Source organism: Gallus gallus, chromosome 6 (genome assembly GCF_016699485.2).
Source record: "Gallus gallus isolate bGalGal1 chromosome 6, bGalGal1.mat.broiler.GRCg7b, whole genome shotgun sequence".
NCBI lineage: Eukaryota > Metazoa > Chordata > Aves > Galliformes > Phasianidae > Gallus > Gallus gallus.
This window is the reverse complement of record NC_052537.1, coordinates 13,399,860-13,414,902: the sequence shown is the minus strand read 5'-3', so window position 1 is coordinate 13,414,902 and position 15,043 is coordinate 13,399,860. Positions and strand designations below refer to the sequence as shown.

The 15,043-nt window shown below is 40.5% G+C and overlaps 1 long non-coding RNA gene across 8 annotated transcripts in view; it reads left to right on the top strand.

The window, feature by feature from the left end:
- Positions 1-14,365, top strand: part of LOC101750098 — a 485,027-nt gene extending 470,662 nt beyond the window's left edge. The window contains exons 13-16 of one of the 8 annotated variants that reach the window (XR_005860763.2): positions 957-1,101; positions 4,697-4,764; positions 11,797-11,840; positions 12,176-14,365. This is a non-coding gene — a long non-coding RNA (uncharacterized LOC101750098). The remainder of the gene's footprint in view (positions 1-956; positions 1,102-4,696; positions 4,765-11,796; positions 11,841-12,175) is intronic. The other 7 variants (XR_006939548.1, XR_006939549.1, XR_006939547.1 and 4 more) reach the window with 7 other exon arrangements.
- The last annotated feature ends 678 nt before the right edge of the window (positions 14,366-15,043 follow it).

Below are 15,043 nucleotides of genomic sequence, written 5' to 3'. Positions count from 1 at the left end.
AGGTTCAGCCTGCACATGACTGAAGAGGAGAAGGAAAGCATTGCCATAAAAGTGACAGTAGAAGTGAAGAATTGTGGTGGATGTGTAATGCACCACTGAAAGGAGAAAACATACAAAGCTGGAAATCTTATCATGTCTGGAGTCTTTCTATTCCAAAGCAGGATTTGAAGGGAAGAAGCTACAGCCCTTGTTGGCTCACATCCCTTTCTTCATATATGGGGAAAAAAAATGTTGAAGCGATATGATTACCATAATTGCTACCTCTGTTCAGAAAGACAAGGTGGTTTTCCACCCTGAATTCAGCTCAGCCAGCCACCGTAGTACCAGTCAGGAACTAATGCCACAAGCTGCAGCCACAAATGTATTGTCTCACACTTCAAATGCACCATACAGGATGCTAAGGCACATTACAGATGCAGAAGCGCTGAAGTATTATGCAGCATTCCTGTTACAAGGAATTTGCAGGTAGCTAACCAATGATACAGTGTCAAACAAACACTGTCAAAGGTATGCTGCTCCAATAGCTAGCAAAGCCAATTTGAAATGATGGTTCTAAACATGGGTTTTCTATGAAGGCTCAGGCTTAACATATAATTATCTGAGCTCTGTTTGGAGGGCATGCTGTGGCACTAGGTTGGAAATAGGCAGGTCAAAGAAATAAACAAGATCATTTCAAGCCAAAATCATCACCAAATGCAGTCCTGCTGTGCAAAGGAGAAATCACAACAGGATAATAACTCCCAAACCTCCTCAGCTGTTGTCTAGCTGCAGCTGCCCAGGGGATAGGCTCAAGATAGAGCTCTCCCTGCTGCAAGAGGCACTGAAGCTCTGGTTAAGCAGGTATCTGTGGTTTGGTATAAATTTTAAAGTCAAACTGGCTAAATGACTTGCTGTATAGGTAAAGCCTTGCAGTTTTCATTGCTGTTCTCTTGCCTTCTCGCTCTGCTTTGTTGCAGTAACTGGTCTGCCTTGGTGGATTTGGTTGTAAGTGGCCATTCACAGCTGGCTCTAATTTAAAAATTCAAGGTGGTGGAGGGGCAGCTTTTAACCCAAAACATTTTCTGAACTTCTTTATTTTTTAAGAAGTCTTTCACTTGTAAGGTATGTAAACTAAAACTGTTTGAATGACAGAGTTTGGGAACTTTGGAAAGTTTGTGTTTAAGTTCTGTTTCACCTCTGCTTTCCTATTCTTTTCTCCTCCTGTCTCCTTTTGTTTTCAATTGTATCACTGAAAAGAGGGGCAATGAGAGGAAAACAAAATAATGGAGAAAATAATAGAGTATTAACGTACTACTTTTCCTTTAAATGCATGAGGAAGTTGTGATTATTTCTCAATTTATTTATTTATTTATTTTTCCAAAACAAAGAAAAAATATTAACTGTATAGCTTTCTTTTTCACCATGGTATTTCATACTGCTTACTGGTGAGATGATGGTTAATATTTAGATAACCCAAGAATGAGGAGACAGTGGTGTGTTCTTAGCAGAATTAGCATAATGGATGTACGAGGAGGAAAGATAGAGTGCAGCCATCGTGTGTTAGGCACAGAAGGGTTATTGTCTGTGCCCCAAGAAGTAAGGAGTTGTTCTGCAAGTGATGGTGGAGGAAAGGGAGTTTTGTACTCCCTTTGTGATACAGAAAGAAAAGCATTGCTGCGTAAATGATAGTCAAAGAGGAAAAGTAAATTGCGTATGACAGAGAAGAGTGGAGTAGTGTGACATAAGTTGGAAAGTGTCCTTTGAAAGTCGAAAAGAAAAAAAAAGAGAGAGAGAAGAGGGACTGTAGTTGTGCAAGTAGGACTGGAAGGCAAGGTTTGCTATGGGGGAAGAGTAAAAATAATAATAATAAAAAAAAAGTTGTATGGCTAAGAAAAGAAGCACAATTTATTTCACAACCAAGCACTTGAAATTTACAGGCAAAACAGTCCCCATGCACATGTAGTGCTGTGTCTCTGTAGTTAAAAGGAACACACCATTTTCAGAAATATTTTGAGCAATAATTGAGTAATGATATCTGAAAAGATGCTTGCACATAAAACCGAGATCAGGAAGCACAATAGGTGTACTGAGCTACTATTCCTTATTTTTCATGGTTAGGATTTCCAGTCTCCCAGCAATAAGACAGAAGGGTCATAACTACTTACCTATAGAGAAGCAGTGAAAGCATAGATGGAAGAGTTTTGTTGCTCTTGCGACAGAAAGAAGAACTGTTTGGGGCATTTTCAGTGTCCATGTCTACGTTCACATTTCCACACCATATTCCACTTTGGCAGTCCTTCTGTAAGATGTTAGGTAATGGCATGGGCTGTGGTGCACTTCATTGGTTTTGTATCATGAGAAAGTAGAAATAAGACCTTAAAATATTAATTATTTATATATTTATTATGGCAGTACCTGGTTAAAGACTTCCAGTTATTTGGGAATTGGTTTGTTTTCATACAATGATCCTGACACCCAGTTACTCAAACATATCACGCTCAAACACAGTGCAACACTTGGTACCAGGAACCACATTTCAGAGGTGAAGCTGGGGTCAGACGCATTCCTGCTAATTGTACTGATTGCAGGAGGGTTATTCCCTGGTTGAATTTGTTCTCTGATGTTAAAAGGGATAGCTGCTAATTGCCTCTAAGGAGGACTCAGAAACAGAAATGGGAGCTGGACAGTAACTCCCTGCCCATGCACACACACACAGATAAGTGTGCTAATCTTTTGGGGGAGTGTGGTATGTGAGGAGCAAGTGCAGGTCAAGCTATGCAGGGGCTTGGAGTGTGATACACAACCACTGATGAAAAATGTTTCTGCATGCTCATTTGTTTTGTAACATTGATATTGACTGTGTAAAAGAAATCTAGTATATTGACCTGATTTATTCAGATCAGTTCTTCAAATCAGTGAAGTGGCATGGATACCAGATCATTCCTGCAGTTCGTACAATGTTCTGACCAGGCTCACATTTGAAGCTTTTGCCTTTTTACAGTGTGCATCTCCTGACCTTCAGGTACACTGCCCTGAATGCACTGCCTTTGTGTGCTATGATGATGGAGGCAGAAAATTACCCTGAAGTTTAGCAGGCTTGGTTCACTGCTCAGCAGAGTTGGTGGATGATTTTCCATTAGCTTCAAAAGTAAAGGAGCAGGGCAAAACAACTAACCCGAGTTGTTATAATCCTGTTTGTAGGCAAAGGAAAATATAGAGTGATGCCAGCGAAGTGTCTGAATTGGAATGATAAAGGCAAATCTGGAACACCTTTGTAACTGTTACCTAGAATGTTAAAGGTTACGTAAATAAGACTGACTTTTAAAATGATTTCTTATAAAAGCTCTGCAAAATATCCACAATGCCATTTGCAATTGTACCGCCATATTAGTGTGTGGTATGAGTTCACTGCACATTTCCCAGGTGGCAAGCAGTGACTGTGGAGCAAGTTTTGATCTGATACCAGGAAAAACTCGGTCTTGATCTGAAACTTGTCAAGTTTAGGATGAGTCAGTGTGGACTTGAACATGATCTCTGTAATCAAAATCAACATAATCCTTGCGAATGAAAAATGTGATCAGCAACTGCATGCTAACAGCACCTAGGGCAAGTCTTCTGGACCCGCTGGAAAGCAACCATGGCCAGAGAAAAGTGTTTTGTGCTGGCCCCATAGAACCTGTGGTCAGGCAGCTTATCATTAAGTCTCCCCCTTACCAAAACATTGTCCCCAGGCAGAAACAGCTTTTCTGTTAGGTAAGTGTCTGACAAGGTGTGTTTGCTTGCTGAGGAGTTGAGCGTGACCTAATTAAAGGTGATCTAGCGGTGCAGAGTTCCCACTTGATTTTGTTCTTCCCACAGGCTGGTATTTTGCAACCCAAGACTTCAGCTCAAATCCATTGTGCAGAAATAGTTTTGAACATAAGGCAAGGCAGGGGAAAACAATTTTTTCATTAACACACCTGAGCTGTCAGAGATTCTGTTCCCTCTGTTGAGGACGATGAAATTGCCAATCCCAAATGCTCCCTGCCCTTCTCTGAGAGATAAGTGACTTCATCAACACGAGCAGAACAAACAAAGAGCTCCGAACCAAGATCTTGGCAGGTTCAAACCTTCCCAGTCCAAGATGAGAAAACAAGGAAACACTTAGAGCAGTGACAGCATCTGAGCCTTTTAACAAATGAAAGGACCTACAGGCTAACGATAAAGGCTTTGGAGCCAATCGGCCAAGCTCATCCCTGCTTTAAACCTGTTATTCTTCCAATTCAAACAACAGAAAAGGGGCAAACAAGAGAAATCCTTGGTAGCAAATGTGATTAGATGAAGCAAACAGTAAGAGCTCTGCAGTAAGTGCAGTTCATCACACAATTAGTTCCTTCCCAGCTTCACCATCCAGACATCCCTTCTCTGGCACAGTGCCAGCCAGGCAGTCAGGACTGAGCTGGGGGATTAGAAAGTCATGGTAGATATTTTTCTTAAATTTGAGGGGGAGGGGGAAAGAGAAAAAAGGGATTTCAGTGCTATCATTTCAATATTTATTTTCTCTTCTATAATTTTAGAAAGCATAGAGAGAACAGAGCTATAAACAATATCATTTAAAACATGGGCCACATTACTGCAGGTGCTTACGAAACAGAAGCAGAGGTGACGTTTTATGTAATATATGTCTGTTCAGTTGGAGCATTGGTTTGTTCTGGCTTTTTCTGTTTTTCTTTTTTAGGCAGTTGGAGTAGAGGAATGAAAATTAACCAGCGTTTCTCAAAAACAGTGGTTTGATCAAAAAACAAGGTAAGAAATCATTTAAATTCTTTGGAAAAACTTGAGTACACGCATAACATACCTCATAGCTCTCCTAGAACAGTACAGAAGGAATCTCCTTGTAGCAACATTTTGGGATTAAGTGAGCTACTTTGCCCAAGACATCATTTAAAGTACTTTCTTATTTAACGCAACTTTTGTTATTGTTCACCTAAGAAATCCTACTCTGCAACTTTCTAGTGTAAAATACCTGTGACATTAGGGAGATTTACACTGAGGGTGAATTTGCGCTCTTCCCATTTTCTTCACTTTATTTGCCTTGGAAAGCAGAATCACTCTCGATTACTTATTTATCAGTGATAACAATATGGCGCCACTTTGAAAAAAAGACATTAAAAGCTGAATGGCAAATGTTCCTGCTCAAGTCTACACCTACCCACACAAAGCAGTACAACAGCCATGATTATTTAAATAGGTTGGAATACAATGATCCAGCCTGCAACTCAGCTGAATTAAAAATAAAAAGTGGCATTTGCATATTGATACCTACTATCTCCACTTGAGTTCATGCAGTGGAACTGCTGTCAACTCACGTTTCAGATATTGAAGTACTTCTGGAAATAACAAGACTTGGTACCTGGCCTTTGGCTTCAGTGGGATGGCTCCTGGCTCTTTAGAGGTCAGACACTCACTCTGCCTTGTGGCAGTATTTTGTTCCTTTGTTCAAAACAAAGGTGGTTTGGTGTGTGTTTGTTTGTTTAATAAGAGAAAGTGTTTTGTTCAACAAGTATGTCTGCAGATTTACAAAGTGCCTTTCCAGCATTGTGAAGATGCTGTTCAAGTCATCTGTCCTCAAATCTAAAAAATATTTAAGGATACGTTTAACTTACTGGAAGAAATGGACCTACCCCTTAAAACTAAACCAGTGTTCCGTATGACACTGATGATTTTCAAATTACAGCTGATAAAAATATGGTTGTAACTTATTTTTAAAGACTTATGTGTACTTATGTTCTTACGTTTAATAATAGATTCTCACACTTTGATGCCTTTTGACCAGCTAAACTGTAACCAAATCCACAGGGAGCTGGGGCTCTTCACAACACTTCTGACCCAGAATCCATCAAGTCTCATGATTTACTCTGGACTTATACCCATTAGTGTAAAACATATACTAAAACATTAATTAGTGCCAGTTAGGGTGTTGATTATTTTATCACTTAAAATACGATGGAGCTTTTTCTTCCATTTGCAATTATAAAAATCTATTGTTTTCCATATGTCCTCAATGAAGCATATATGCAACTTCTAACACAATTCCCATTTTCTGTGAAAAATACAATTTTATATTTTTACAAAGAATTCTGCATACTTGAAAAGTATTTTCTTTAGGAAAATTCTTACAATGGAAATGTTATGGCCTGCTCTCAGCCTAACTCATAATTCATATAAATCAGACACTGCTTAGCAGATGTTCAGGAAGGAGCAAGGCAGTGAAAAACCTAAATCCCATGTGGTTACACTTGAGAGTCTTGGTGCAAAACCAGGCAGGATGGGACAGCAGCTAAGGTGGTACAAGAGCTGGGGAAGTTGTGGTTTTGTTGTTGTTGTTTTGTTTTGTTTTTGTTTTTCATTCAGTAGTGCAGTAGTTTTTGTTTCAAATAGGAAAAAAAAAAGGGGGGGGGGGGGAGGGAGGAGTGTGGAAAGGGAGGAAATAATTTCAGACCAAATAAAAACAGCATAAATATCACTCTAAGGGAAACATGTCTGAGTGCTCCTCCCCCTGGCTGTGGTGAAGTCTAACTATTTTTTAAATGGAAAGTGAAAGATTTGAAACTTTAGAACGTGTTGGGCTGTACAGCTATAACTACTCAAGAAGTTTGATTTGGATTTGGCAAAATCTCTGTGGCTCTGAAACTGCTGTTTGCAGTGAATAAATGATTGAATGGGAAAAAATGTGAACCCGAGGAAGACTTTAACATTTGGGCTCCAGGACAGGTTTGTTCTACCCCAGGGCAAGTCACCCCAACCAGGTCCTGACATGTATTTGCTTCTTCTGGAAAAGTAGTTATTTGGAGATACCAGGCACAGTGTCTCTGTATTAATTCTACAATTGCATCACTGGATAAAGATATGAATTAATATAGAGTGAATTAATAATTAGAATGCAGGTGAATTAATATAGAAGCCCAACTCTACAGAGCAGAGCCCAGTACTTTCTCCACTGGAGCATCTGAAGGCAAAATCTGATGCTGTTTGCATGTAAACAAGCACCCTTCTTTCCTTCCCAAAAATGTAGAATTTCCTGTGCAATGATGAAAATCAATATTTTCCTCTGCAGTATCCCATCTGCTTTCAATTTTCTAGAAGCAAGGAGGGATGCAGAGTATTCGATCTGCTCTCCTCTGTAACCTTGCTTTGCACTGCTGCAGGCTGGTGCTGGAGAAGCCTCTCCCCCACAGGGATGTGGATGGATGGATGTGTGCCTCTTCTGCAGCAGCCAGCTCTGAGTGCTCTGCAGCTCATCACAGCACTGGTGCTGTGGACAGTCGCCTGAGCTGCCTTTCTGCCATCAATCTCCCTCCTTCCCTCTCCTTTCCCTGTGCTATAGAGTGCTCACTTGCCTCACTGGACGCATCCCTTCCATGGCATGCTGTGACTGTGGCTGCTGGCACGGAGGGAGTGGTAGGTTGGTTTTATATCATGGTTTTGCAGTGAATGCAAGTGATTAAAATAAGAGAAAAAAAGCTAAACAAAAGGCTGTGTCTGCTGCTGAAGCTGTTCCACAGAGCAAGTGCATCTGCTTTTTCTCACCTCTGAAGCAAATCAATATGGCTTTAAATGATTATCCCCGATGCCTAGATCTCTTACATCACGCTGCTGTTATCCCAGACACACTACTGCCTGGTCATTCCTACCTTTTCCATTCAGTCTCTCTCCCTTGGCTGCTTCTCTTTGCCTTCTTCCAAACACACACACAAAATGCTCACTGGAGCAGCTCAGCTTTGCTCAGGCATTGTTTCCTTCTGCAGACAAACCTGCATTGCCCCTCTCTCACAGCCACACACACACTCACCGCAGTGCCTCTGCTCGCTGCCTGCCGGTACCTCCATCTCTCGTGCATAAGCACACACTGCCTGGCTGAGTGCTGCCTGAGCAGCATCTGCTTATCAGGAGCTTTTCTCCTGATGCTGCAGTTAGTGGGGAAGGGCTCGTGTTTCTCTGCACCTCTGTCTGCTAAAGATATTCAAACTAAAATAAGAAAAACATTTTGAGAATGAAATAATCTTCTCAGCTCCAATCTTCTCCTTCTCACATACACCCCATCCCCACTGGGACAGGGATGCTTGAGTGAAAACCTGTCACCAGTGCTAAAAATAAAAGACCTCCATGCAGATAAACCCATGCTTTGGGGACTGCCCCATTTTTCTAGATCCTGCCTAATCTTGTATTTGGATTTTTCAGAACACAAGGTGTTTCCTGGTGGTATAAAAAGCCCTCAGAAATGCTTATGCATCATCTGGGTACACTGACGTGTGTATGAGCAATGAGCACAGAGAATCCAGCCCTCCATCAGCACAGGAGTGCCCTTAACGCCCTTATCCCTTCAGTGGCGCACAGAAACAAATTAGCTGCTTGTTCCATGCAGGACTTCAGCTTACAAATCTAAACGCTTTTGCCAGCATAATCACTCTGTTTCTTATTTATTTATTTTACCGTGTATTTTTTCCTCACTAATTTTTGCATGTTGTTATGCCTTTTTGTGCCTAGTCACCCACTTACAGCACCTAGGAGATCATTATTTGCTTCTGATTAGCACAGTGCTTTGGAGTGGCGTGCTGGAGGCAAAAAAAATTAGAATGTATCAAAATGCAAATATGCCCCCATTGACCTCTGGAAAATGTGTTCAATTACAAAGTACTTTCAAAGAAAGCTAGAAAGGAAGAGGAGAGAGGCCATGAGCTTGTAGAGGCCTACAATATTAAAAAATAATAGCAAATTGCTGCTTAGAAGCTTACATTGTGAGCAGTGCAAAAAGGTTTTTTTCCTTTAAAGTAGGAGTGAAGGGCCAAGGCTATAATACTCCAGCCCATTTTCTGTATCACTTTGCTTACTTTGCTAGAACTGCTGAAGTGAATGGGGTTGCTTGTAGTGTATATTTTCCAATCATCTGCCAAGATTCAAATATGTAGTCCGATATATGGCAGTCACCCAGAATGAGAGACACAGAAATTATTCACGATCCTTCTTCCAATGTGAAAGACTCCTTCTGTAACCTCAGCTTTATGACACTGCATTCAAGAAGTAAATGTTTTTCTCCAAGAAAAGTGAGAGGAGGCCAAATTTTCTTGGAGAAAATAACGATAGCATTAAGACAGGGATATCCCAGTAGTGAGATATGCCTGAGAAGTGCACTGAAGAAAAAGATGCAGTGCTATGGAAGTTATTTGAGCTGCTACTTTTTTACTTCTACCAGTGAGAGTAAATACATTCTTAAACTAGAGAAGACTGCAGTTTAATGTTGGGTAATGCTGGGAAAATAACATATCCTCCACCCAAAAGATTGAACAGGCTGCCCAGGGAGTCACCATCTCCAGAGGTTTTCAAGATAAGGGTGGATACTGCACTGAGTAACATAGTCTAGGGTGGTCACAGGCATGGGTTGATGACTGAACTACATGATCTTAGACATCTTTCCAACCATAATGGTTGTATGATTCTATGAATCTCATGGTGTGGCCTCATCTTTATTCTCCACAATGCTCTTCTGCAAATATTTGTTTCTCTGGAGACATAAATTCTCTCTAATACTTTCATAGATCCAAAAATGGTTGTGTCCCCTCTTAGCAAGATAAACACTTCAAAATAACTTATCTTATCCAAGCAAGAGTTTGCATGAACGTTTGATACTAGTTTAGTGTTCACATTAGCACTACTGCTGCAACGAGGGAAGTCTCAGAGGCATTCTTAGAGCAGTGCTCTCACTGTGTTCAGTGTCTGTGAATGGAAAGAAGCCACAAGGAGAAGCACTATGGCCTCTGACTGCACCCAGCTGCACGTGGCTTCACCATTTGGGCCTGGTGAGTAGCTGATGTGCTAAACATAGCAGAGTAATGAAAGGAAAAGGACTGCTAGTCAAGAAAATAGCGCATAGCTGCAGCCATGATGATTACTAACATATGAAAATCATGGGAAAGAAGAAGCATCCATCTCACACTTGTTGTGCCATTGCTTAGCTAGTTTTGCTGTCTCTGGCTGTTGCTTCATTGCACTTGGTCATAAATGAAAGCTATCTAATGCTAATGACCACAGTGCCCACCCTAATCGTGCATTTGAAATATTAATAAAAATAATTTATGTCATGTGACTGCTTTTTAACTAGCTGCTTTCAGGACTTTAGATCAGGATTATAAAAGATGTGCATTTATAAATTATTAGCCTTGAGCACATAAGCACTGCATACTATGGGGAGCACTTTTGTAGCACTTTAAATTAATTTATTGTTATTCATTCCAGCTGTCTGTGATGTAAACCTTTGGCTATAAATTTGTACCATCATCCAACACACCATTAAACTAAAGTGGTGCCCGTGCTGGAGCATATAATAAAACATATGAATAAGATTTCTGTGGGGACACTTTTTTTTAAACTCTCTTCTCAGTTAATGGCACAAGAAAAGTGAGATAACACAGTCACCCTGTAACTATGCATTCATTAAAATACGTCTGCTAGGGGGAGACTTTCAAATTTGCACTTCTATTGAATTCTGATTCAATGTTTTTCTTTACCATCTTGTTTCAATTCATATCCTATCTCAAACAAAAGGCTTTGCCTGAATCCATCATGAGGTCACCAAGTAGGACTGCAAGAAGATTTTGTTGAACCTGAACTTCTCAATAGTGGAAAAAGCTCCTCCCCACTGGATCACAGACGTACAAAAGCAGAGTGGTTTTATTGCCTTATCTCCTCAACAGGCAGACATTCTTTCTCCTACAGATCTCCATCATGGTAACAAAACCTTATCTGCATGACTAGCACTATAACATCTTAATCCACTTAATGGTATAGATACATTTCATATCAGACCATTGGGATACAATTTCCTAAAGAAAGTAGAAGTCTCATGGTGCTCTCTTCCAAACTTTTCTCTTTTCATATTGGTCTCATCTTGTCCACTTGCTTGTTAAGAGTTATTGTGGCTTTTGTGACAGATGACCCCTTCCAAACCTGCTAGGAGGAAGTCCTTCCCATCTCATACTTCCACTGGTTTCAGTATGAGTTTCACAGAATTTCCTCCTGCTCCTGGTATCAAACCTAGTTGTGTGAGAACAGACAAAAATGGAATGTCACATTCTCAGTGGATAGAACACAGCACAGCTCCGCTGATTTGTATCAGCTGATCAGATACTGCATACTTTTCAGGCTCAAAGTTTGCACCCAGTGGCAAGGTTTTTGGAAAAATGACTAAGAGCAGAAAACAATATTCATAAAGAATAATTTTTTTAATTTAACTAATCTCATTAATATAAAGACTATTTTATTAATTCTCTTTTCTATTTATTTGTAAATCTCCACTGAATTTCAAGGTTTGAGAATCAAAGTTTTGGGATCGCCACTAAGTGAACAACAAGGAGGATATCTGAACTTCTTGGGAACGTGTGCACTCCTGTGATTTCCCCTGACATACCAAAAAAAAAAAAATGTCTATAAGAAGGGTGTATAATACGGCGTTAATCATAGTTTAAGCGTCTCTGGCATAGGTGGTTAGGACAAGAGATAGAAATCAGATACCTGACTTGCTAAAGGATCTTGGTTACTAGATGAGAGCATTAGCTGTTCCTCTAGCTGTGAGTGTGAAGGATTGGATGGCTGCAGCAGCCATCCTTGTTTTGGGTTCCTCTCTCATACAGAGATTCTGTTCATGAGGAGTTTCCTGGGAATGAAGATGCACCCTTCCACTTCCAGCTGTGCAGTAATTCTCTACTGGTGATTTTTTACCTTTTTTTCCACAGGTATTTTCCAAGGTAAACTGCTTTTATTTGTTTGTTTGTTTGTTTTAAGGTATGTTTTAACTTAGTACAAAAGAAGATCATCTGAGGAGTAAGGTATGTAGAGTTTTCTTTTTTTGTTAATTGAATTATCACTGTCATCTGATAAAACATTTGAAGGAAAAATTCCTTTTGTGTAACACGTAGCTTACAACTACAAAATAACTTAAATGTCCCCAAAAGAAGGGATTGCATTGTGTTTGAGGTGCAGCTGCTAACATGACAGGATTCGCCTCTCAATCTTTTCTGTTTCCTGTGCCTTAGTTTCCCCACTGGCTATATATAAAGAATGTGCCTTTTTTCCTTTGTACTTAAACTATAGTATTTAAAGAGGTGGATGTATTCACTATGTACTATCCAAGTTTGCTTAACATTGCTTAAATCCTCTAAAGGTGCCTGATGGGGAAGAAGAGATGCTTGTGTCCAGTTTCCATGATCCTGCTGACACTGGAGATACCTGCTGTACAGGCTTTTTTACCTCACCTTGTTTGGTATGTCCAAGCTCCCCATTCCATGACAGAGCCAAGCAGCTTCAGCCAGGCATGAGGACCTTCATACATGAAAAGCAGTGAAGAGCCATATCCCTAAAGCATGCAACTCTTGTATATGACAAAAGATAATGGGTGGATACCAAGAATTGAAGGTAACAGAAAGAAAGAGAGGACATATTTCCACAGCTTGGCAAAAGCAGTCTCCAAAGTCCTCAAACAGCTGTGGAAAAATAGTGAAAGGAGAGCAAATAGCCTGTTTGTCCTCTATCTCATGGACACAGTGCCTTGTGAGCCCTGGAGGGTATCTGCTCATATCCAAGCTGTGAAAGCAGTTGCTGTGCCTGCCACATCACAGCTTCATAGACACACCAATGCTTGCAGTACAGTCAAAATATGCTTTAAAGCCCATTTCAGCAGCAAGCTCTCTGGATTCTGTGCCAGGAAATGTTAATTACTGTGGTGCAGTGTTCTGTTTTCTGTGGTGCAATAACAATTAATTTACACCATTTGGAAAAACACTTTTTTATTAAAAATCAATAGAAGCAAATCAATGCAATGTAAAGCATACAATACCAAAATGAAAAGCTCTTGTTTTTATACTTGGGCATCCTTAATAAAATTGCACTGTAGATTCAGGCAGTTTGTCTATTGTAATCTAATGAGAAGCTGTCAAGCTTCTTTTAAGCGTTCTGGAAATTACCATGTATTGGGGCAGCCATTTTTAGTCAAAGAATTCAATAATTAACCCCCAAGTTGTAAGTCAATATGATGATGGTGCAGGTGCCGCTGCATTTGTCTCTCTGCACTGCATCACCTATGCACCTGACAATCTGTGGGACCCATTTTGAATCGAGATGGAGGTTAATTTTTATTTATAGTTATAATTAGAAAAACACTAGCTGTAATGAAAACTGCTCCACCGCTGGAACATATCACCACAGAGTAAATTCCACAGCAATTTTTGCATTTTAATAGGTCAGAGAGTAACACAAATGAATTGCTTCTTCCTGGGGGAACTTGTTTATTCTTTGGAATTTAATGATTTACTGGAACACTGATCTCAAAGAAAAAAATCCCACAGTTGTTTTTCTACCATTGCCTCAACTGCACAAGGTGCTGCAGACCCTGGGAAGGCAGCTCACACCTGTAATTGTACAGCTCCTGAGGCTCCCCTGCACAAGGTACTGGGGCCTACCTGCCAGCTCCTCAGCACCCTGCTGCACATGGCACAGGAGCTCAGGGACTTCTCCAGGATGATACAGCTCCACCACAGAAGTGCTCCCTCAGCCCACAGCAGGATGCATCCAGCTGCTACAGTAAGGAATGCTTTACCCTTTAGGCACAAGCTGCTGTTCCCCTCCCCATGGTCCACCGCCATGGTCTGCACATTTATGAGTGCAGCCACAACTACAGCTGGTCTTCTCTGACTCAACCAGAGCAGGAAGAAGCAGGACAATTTTAATCCAATGGAAGCACTCATGGAAGCAGCCAAGGACATATCACTCTGGAAGGGCAGATCATCATTTCCTTTCTCCAGACAGGACTACTATGGGTTTGAGTTTGACTATTTTAACGGTGAATTGATTTTTTGTGTGAAGTGATCTAGGTATGACAGTAGATTTTTCAAAGTCATTCGGTAGCTCATGACAGTGGGCTGGGAGGACAGGTGTCATCAAATAAAAAGGTATGAAGTGGACTAATTTAAAAGGAACGCAGAGGTTGTACAGAACTGCCAGAAACTCCATCGCTTTGGTACAGCGATGCAAGGAAAATAGAAACAGTAACAAAAGAAGACTTTGAAATTCAAAGTTTTACAAAACAGGATATTTGATTTGGATTGTATCTAGAAATTGCAAAAGCTTGGCAAAGCATCACTGAGGTACTGCAAAATATTTGTAATCTGCATAATCTTTATATGCCACAGTCTTTCCCTCTACTGTGGGAGCTGTGATGTAACCATGAATTTGTTATTGGGGTGGCTGACACTAATGTTCTTACATATTAAAAAAAAAAAAAAAAAAAAAGACACGAGCTCAATTTGTTCTTTGTGCATGTGTAGTGGAAATGCTAAGTCACAGCTTGAACAAGTGATTGAGCACCTGGTGGGAAGGCAGGGCCAACCCAGGGGAGCTCAGGTGCATGCAATGCAGCTGAGTGACCAGAAGGGGTGGAGCCAGGATCCACCCCTTACAGACGTCATTTAAGGGTTGGCAGCTGAGGTGAGGGCATCTTGTGCTGGAGATCCCTTTTTACTTGAGGCATTCTGAAGGTAAGCAGCTCTTTTCCTTTATTGCTGTGTTTGGACTCATTTGCTGTAGCCACAGATTTTGTCACCCTCCTATTACCATCCCATTGCAGCATTATAGCATGGTGTTGTATGTTTTCTCTTGTATATCCTGCCTATATGGCCTTTATTTCATTTTAAGTTTTGTTCTCTCTGCAGTACAGTAGCTCCTTACTTTCTGATGCCTGATCCAACTAGCAATGACAAGCCCTGCAAACACAGGATGATTATTAATGTTGATAAGCCTTCCAGACCCTTGAAATAAGGATCCTAAGCATATTTATGTATTCATAATGTTCACATATATATTCATATAACTTCAGGCATGTTGGTAAGTCCCACTGAGGTAAAAAAGGATATGCTTCAGGGCATAGATGACCACCAGCTATGGAAAATACTGAGAAACCTTTTTCCTTCATAAGGGAAATTGACTACTTCTGGAATAACTTCTCTCAGAAACTATCACTTGATCCCCATTTTAACTG